The sequence below is a fragment of the Lagopus leucura genome, unplaced genomic scaffold, assembly GCF_019238085.1.
Source record: "Lagopus leucura isolate 7727_CA_CO unplaced genomic scaffold, USGS_WTPT01 Super-Scaffold_73, whole genome shotgun sequence".
NCBI lineage: Eukaryota > Metazoa > Chordata > Aves > Galliformes > Phasianidae > Lagopus > Lagopus leucura.
Window position 1 is genome coordinate 64,008,138 of NW_024962252.1, and position 7,092 is coordinate 64,015,229.

Consider the following 7,092-nt stretch of genomic DNA (forward strand, 5'->3'; position numbering starts at 1 on the left):
CGTGGAGTAACAATATATTGTGTCCCTGTGCACCAAAGTCAAGCAATAACAGATGTATATTTTTGAAAGCCTAGGATCACAACCCTCCAAAATACAAAGAGTATTTCATATTTACAAGGCCATTACAGATGTTAGATTTGCACATGTGCCTTTCACATCCACATGCAGTGTGGGAACACATTCAGTGTCATTTGGATAAAATTTATTTCCATTCTGAGTTTCCATTCTGATTGGGCAAATCTCCTATTCTGGACAAAACAAGTTTGAAGCTATGCTTTAAAGGATGTGGAGACCCCTTCTCAAAGTACTTAGGCAATAGAACAGTATTTTGTACTACTGCTCAGGTAGCTCAAGAATATTTTTCCTTCAGAGGTTGAATCTTTCAAAGGTGATTGAGATTTGCGTAGTCAGACCTGGAATAATTATGAATAGATCTTCTTTCTACTGGAAAAGTGACCAGCAAACCTGTCAAAGAATCCTTGGTTAGCAAGCCACCAAAGTGGCAGAAACTTGTGTCACATCTAGAATTTGTGACCCAGCATACTGGTGCCATTTAGCATCCTGGTGTGATAAGAAATTTTCATGATCCGCATCCTCCAAATGGAGGGGGTGATGCAGGAAGCTATTGCTTGACTTCATCCTTGGTAAGAGCACAGATTCATCATAGACAAGTTTTGATCAGAGAAATTCCTGGGCAGATTCTCTTTCACAATGCTGTACCACTTATAGACAAACAGACAATTCCCCATATTTTCATTTGGAAGTTAAATGCTACAATAGAGTGGGATAATGAACTGCATGGATAATACAGTCTGTTGGGAGCCTGGCTTCTTTAAAGGAGAATCCTGGAAATCTGTTGTGGTTGCAGGCGATGAAAACAAATATGGGTAATGGGTGTCCCAGGGAGATAATACAGCTGGATTCCCAGAAAGCTTCTGACAAGGTTCAATCCCAATGTCTGTTGAAACAGCACACACAAATTGCTGGATACTACCAAGCATGCAAAATGCAGGGCTGAATCTTTGCCCATAGAGGGGGTAAAAGAAGGGCTCTGCACCCCTCAGGAAGGGGACGGTAGAGTCAGGGAGGACCCAGAAGAACAGCAGCTGAAATGGTGGAATGGGTGGAGCAACTCCCTCATGAGAAGAGACTGGACAAGCCTGGGACACTTCAGCTGAGGAGGAAAAAAGCAAACACAAGTTTACACAGTAGAACCATGACACTTCTCTTCTCTGTCTCTTCAGGTCTCACTGTCACTTACCTCGCCACCTGGCCTCCTATTTATCCACTAATAGAATCATGTGACCATCTTGTTGTGAGGAATATGGAGAAAACTGAGATGCTCAATGACTTCTTTGCCTCAGTCTTCACCAGCAAGGGCTCTAGCCATACAACACAAGCTGCAGGAAGCAAAGGTAAGAACTTGGAGAAGGAAGACCTGCCTGTTGTATGTGAAGATCCGGTTTGAGACCATATAAATATCCTGAAGGTTCACAAGTCCATGGGACCTTATGAGATCCATCCATGGGTTCTCTGAGAGAACTGGCAGATGAAGTTGCCAAGACATTATCCATCATATTTGAAAGGTCGTGGTAATCTGGTGAAATTCCTACTGATTGGAAAAGGGGAAACATAAACCCCTATTTGAGAAGGGAACAAAAGAAGATGGAGTTTTATGATGGAGTTACGGTATCAGTGGATAAAGCAAGAGCAAATGACACCATCTACCTGGACTTGTGCAAGTGTTTGACACTGTCCCATGTGACATTCTTGTTGCCAAAGTGGAGAAAAATGGATGTGATGGATGGACTACTCACTGGATAAAGAATTGGCTGGATGGTCACACTCAGAGAATTGCGGCTCAAGGTCCAAGTGGCGACCAGTGACAAGTGGAGTTCCTTGGGGATCAGTGCTGGGACTGGTGTTATTTAATATCTTTGTAGGCAACATGGACAGTGCGATCAAGCAACCCTCAGCAGATCTGCAGACAACACCAAGCTGAGTGGTACAGTTAACACATTAGAGGAAAAGGATGCTATCCAGAAGGACCTGGGCAGGCTTGAGAGGTGGGCCCATGCCAACCTCATGAAGTTCAATGAGGTCAAGTGCAAGATTCTGCACCTGAATCAGGGCAATCCCAAGCACAGATACAGGTTGGGTGGAGAATGGATTGAGAACAGCCCTGAGGAGAAGGATTTGGGAGTGTCAGTTGATGAAAGATTCAACATGAGCCAGCAATGTGTGCTTGAAAGCCCAGAAGACCAACCAGATCCTGGACTGCATCAAGAGAATTGTGACCAGCAGGTCGAAGCAGAAGGACATGGAGCTGTTGGAGTAGGTATAGAGGAGGGCCATGAAGATGCTGGAGCATCTACCCTGTGAGGACAGGCTGAGAAAGCTCGGGCTCTTCAGTCTGCAGAAGAGAAAGTTCCAAGCACTTCTAGCGGCCTTCCAGCACCTGAGAGGTGCCTATGGGAAATCTGGGGAGAGGCTTTCAATACAGGCACGTAATGAGAGGATGAGGGGAAATGGCTTTAAACTGGAAGACGGGTAGATTTAGACTAGATATTAGGAAGAAATTGTTTACTGTGAGAGTAGTGAGAGAACTGGAACAGGTTGCCCAGAGAGGCTGTGAATGCCCCCTCCCTGGAAGCATTCAAGGCCAGGCTGGATGGGGTTTTGAGCCACCTGGTCTAGTGGGAGGTATTCCTGTCTATAGCAGGGAAGTTGGAACCAGATGATTTTGAAGGTCCCTTCCAATCCAAACCATTCTGTGATACTATGATTCTATGATCAACTGCTATCCACCATAACTTACAGTTTCACAACCAGGGGTCACATTGAAATGAATGGGAGCTTGGTTTAAAACAAAGAAAAGTATTTATTTAAGCAGTGGGTTTGGGATCTCTGTTCTGGTTGGCTGTGGTAACCTCAAGGTTTTAGGCAAAAATATAGTAACAGTGTTAAGCAGATCCACAAGGAAGGACTAGGCAGAGGTGTGCTTTTCTCACACAGCTGCAGTCCTGAGGCAGTGGATTTAAACAGACGAAAATAAACAAACAAAAGAGGTAAAAAAAAACCCCAAATAATGTTTTCCCATTACTTAGCATTTTCTGCTTGAATCCCTGCACGTCTTCTTGGATGTCATCAGCTCTGGCTTTGGCCTCCTTCTGCGTTACCCAGACTAGATAAACATACGTGCTGCTGGAGCTGTTTTCAGGAACTCCTTCCTCTCTCTCTGTAATCTCTTATCTTCCAGAGGAGATTGCCAGGGGGCACTTCAAAGCCCTTTGAAGATGGCCAGGGCCCTGCCTGTAGCCAAGCAGATGCAGAGCCCGCATCCCAAGATGTCAACAGCGACTGTGTGCAGGCACGCAGTGCTGCCTTATCACCACTCCAGGCAGGGACTTTACCCCTTTGCTATCATGATCCAATCTTCAGTCTCTGCAATATGCTACCCGTTTTTCCCCAAATTCATCCACTTTGATTGTTGAAGATTACGAAAATGAGAGGAAAGAAAAAGGAGCAGTTTTTCTCAGCTCAGAGGAATAGCAAAGTCTGAAGCCTGCTGAGCTTATAATTAAAATGCAGAAAAACCATGACAAAGCTCAAAAGATGCGAGAATGTGATACAGAGAGCATAAAAATGCTGAGCACCAGGCTTCAGGCAAAGCACTGTTTTGAATTAAAAATAAATGAGAAAATTGCCTATAGAGAGGGGAATGCAGGGGGAGAGGCAGCCATGGAAGAAGAGTGGAGAGTGATTGTTCCTATGCTGCCTTCAGAGAAATCTTCTTCCTCCACCAAAGGACTGCAGGCTGCCCAGGGAGGTGTTGAAGTCACCGTCCCTGGAGGTGTTGAAAAAATATGTGGCACTGAGGGACATGGCTAGTGGGCATGGTGTGGATGGGCTGATGGTTGGACTAGATGATCTTAATGGTCTTTTCCAACATTAGTGATTCTATGATTCCATGACTCTAAGCTACAGCAAGTCAGGGATTGCATGAACCAACTGATGATGCTAGCCCTCTGATATGACTCTTCTTTTGTCCCCAGGTAGTAAGCCTGGAACCAGACCTAAACATGCTGAGGAGCGACAAATGCCTGGTTATGCTCTTGCCCCCACTGCTGGCATCTGATGGATGCCTGCTCTGATCCCCCTGCTCCAAGCTGAGGAGTCAGCAGGAATCTGGGGGCAGCAGTCATCCCTGCAGATTAGCAGATCTGCCCCTCACACTTCCTCCCAATGAACAGTCCCCTTGTTGATTTAAAAAGCATACTTGCCAAGCTTTACACCTATTATTTTCATATACAACACTGATTTATTCTTCCTGCTAAAACAGTCAGGAAATAAATCAGTAACATCGAAGAATACTGCCTCAGATGGTAAAATTCATTGCATTGCACAACTGTTTGCTCCTTGGTTTATACCACAGAGAACTGCGCTAAATGGTAATGAACAGCCCTAATCGTATTACATCTTCCCACTCTCTGCCAGCAGTGTCAGAAGCTTAATCTTCAGGAGGTCCTGTTGGGTCTTGGGGCCCTGCTGTTGGCTTGAAAAACATCCTGCAAGAACAAATGCAAAAACTTTAACTACATTAGGACAGCAGGGCTGGAGAATGCCAAAAGTCCACCTCATCCCATATCCTGGCTCAAACCTGCACAGATGCTGGAGGAAAAAATCTAAGAACAGAGTAAATACAGAGTGATTTTTCCCCACAGTGTGCAGCAGCATTTCCTGCCATCTTCCAGTTATCCATAGTGCTGGGACTTCCTAAAGAAAAGGCTCTATTTTTGTACCTAACAGCCATCATTGGGGCTGTTTATTTCCTCACGCATTCATCTAGTTGGGCTTTTAATCTGCTTGCGCCTAATGTAGGTAGAAGCAGTTTCTATCACTCCACGTTGCCTGGGAGCCTCTTCACCAGTTCTTCCACTTTTATGATGTCTTACTCATTCCTAAACAGCTGTGTTCCTCCTCTCCCCATCCTGCTGCATGACAGGGCAGCAACTGAAGGCAGGAGGAGCTGACAGAGGTCTCTTCTGCACAAACGTGAGCACGTGGTGCTTCATTGCGTGGGCACTCACATGCTGAAGTGATGTACAGTGCTTAAGTGTAATGCATATGACAATATTGGGTCAGACTCACGTGGCCACACCAGGCCACCTCCTGCAGCAGTCTCTGCCTTTCTGCAGTCAGTGACTGATGTCTAGGAAGGAAATAAAAAAGCAAAGAGCGCAGTCAGGTTTCCTCAGAGATCCTCTCTCCCAGCTGGGTCTGAAGGACCATCCGTCACATCCCAGCTTTACTTGACCCTCAGTCATACACTAGAGGTGTCCAATCCACAAAATACATGGAAAAAAAAAAAGAGGTAAAAGTATATTTCCATGCAAGGATAATTTTTTTTTGAGAGCATTTGATATGAAAAAGAAAAAAAACAAAAATCCTCCATTGGGAACCTCCATCCATTATGAAGCAGCAGCGATTTCAGTGTTTCTGGAAAACCTCTCATACAGCAGGCATACTACAACACACTCTTATCAGCCACAGCTGCCACCTCATCCTGTAGCTCACATCGGGCAACAAAGCCTTTTGATCCAGCAGTACATGCACAACATCACTCAGGCATCAAGGATGACCTGAGCTGGCTTAGCCTTTTCTGGACCCAGGAATAAGTAAGCCACCAGGCTGCACAGCAGGGAGAAACACACCACAGATCTTTTGCACGGGGACTTAGCTATGGGCACACAGTGGGATACAGGATGAGATGGAAAAGGCTCCAAGAGGAGGGAACCAGCTCCGCCCTTCCAAAATATCCTCTGGCACCACCAGTGCAACAGCAGCAGGAAAGGTCATGCTGGTCTGGGTGTTCCCAGTGGGGCCATGCTGTCCCTGCTGCACACCTCACTTTCATGGCGCAGGTGCAAGAAACCCACATGCATCCCCTCTCCTCCCCCCAGGGAGCAGAGACAGACACATACATGGATCAGCATTTATTTCCAAATACCTCATTTATATCATTCTCACGTGAAATATTTCTTTCAGAATATAGCCTACATTTAGAAGAGGTTTTTTTCATAAGGCACATCAGATTAGACTACATAGAAACATCTTCCCCCCCCCCCCCCCCCTCGCGCTTGTAAAATACTGGTGATTTTAAAAGTAATAATCCTAAAACCTAGACCCTGTGCAGCCCCTTGTAGAGCAGTATTCATAAACTTATTAGACCTCAGTTTACGTACACCTAGTAAAAGGCTATAACAAGTTGTATATACATCACATTTTCAGAAACAGTCACAGCTGGCTACATTTAAAAGTAATGCTACTCCAGACTATGAAACAGGCTGCTTATAAAATATAACCTACAGCTTCCAGTACGGTGTGATACAAAGCAGCATGACCTTGTAGAAGAAACTATGTTATTTTTTGCAAGTGAGAGTTGCTCAGACTCCAGCCTGTCTCCTTCCAAACTCTGCATTTTTGATCAGCTGAGACCATTATACAGCAAAGCAAAGCACCCAGGAGAAACCTGGCTTTAAAATTTGCTCCAAGATGACATTATGACTGCATATCTGAAATCCTGTCACTGCATTAGAATAAGAAATATAAAGGCTCAAATGTTAACTTCATGACCAGTAAACATAAAAGCATTATGAACCAGATGCATCCAAGGTCAATGCATCCAGCTTCCGTGCTATGGAAACTGCTTTTCCAGGCTGTTCCAGTGCAGAAGCCAACACATTCTTCTTTACATAGGAACTGATTCAATATTTCCATTCCATTTTCAAGTTTTCAGCCATGGAACGTTACCCACTTCATACTTATTTTGCTGTAGTGGAGGAAAAAATATTGCCTGTGGAGTTTGGGCCAATAAAACCTAGAATCCATTTATGTAGTGTCATTTCTTTAGCGGGCTAGGAGGTAAACTGTGGTCACCTTTATCAGTTCAAATGGCTTCCACAATTCTTCTCTATATCGGGCACCGATTCATTTACGATGAAAAAGGGTTCTGGCTTCCTGCAACTGCAGTTTAGTTTAAGACTATGAAAAAGGTCACTTTAAGGCTATGGCCAAAGGGACAACAGAAAA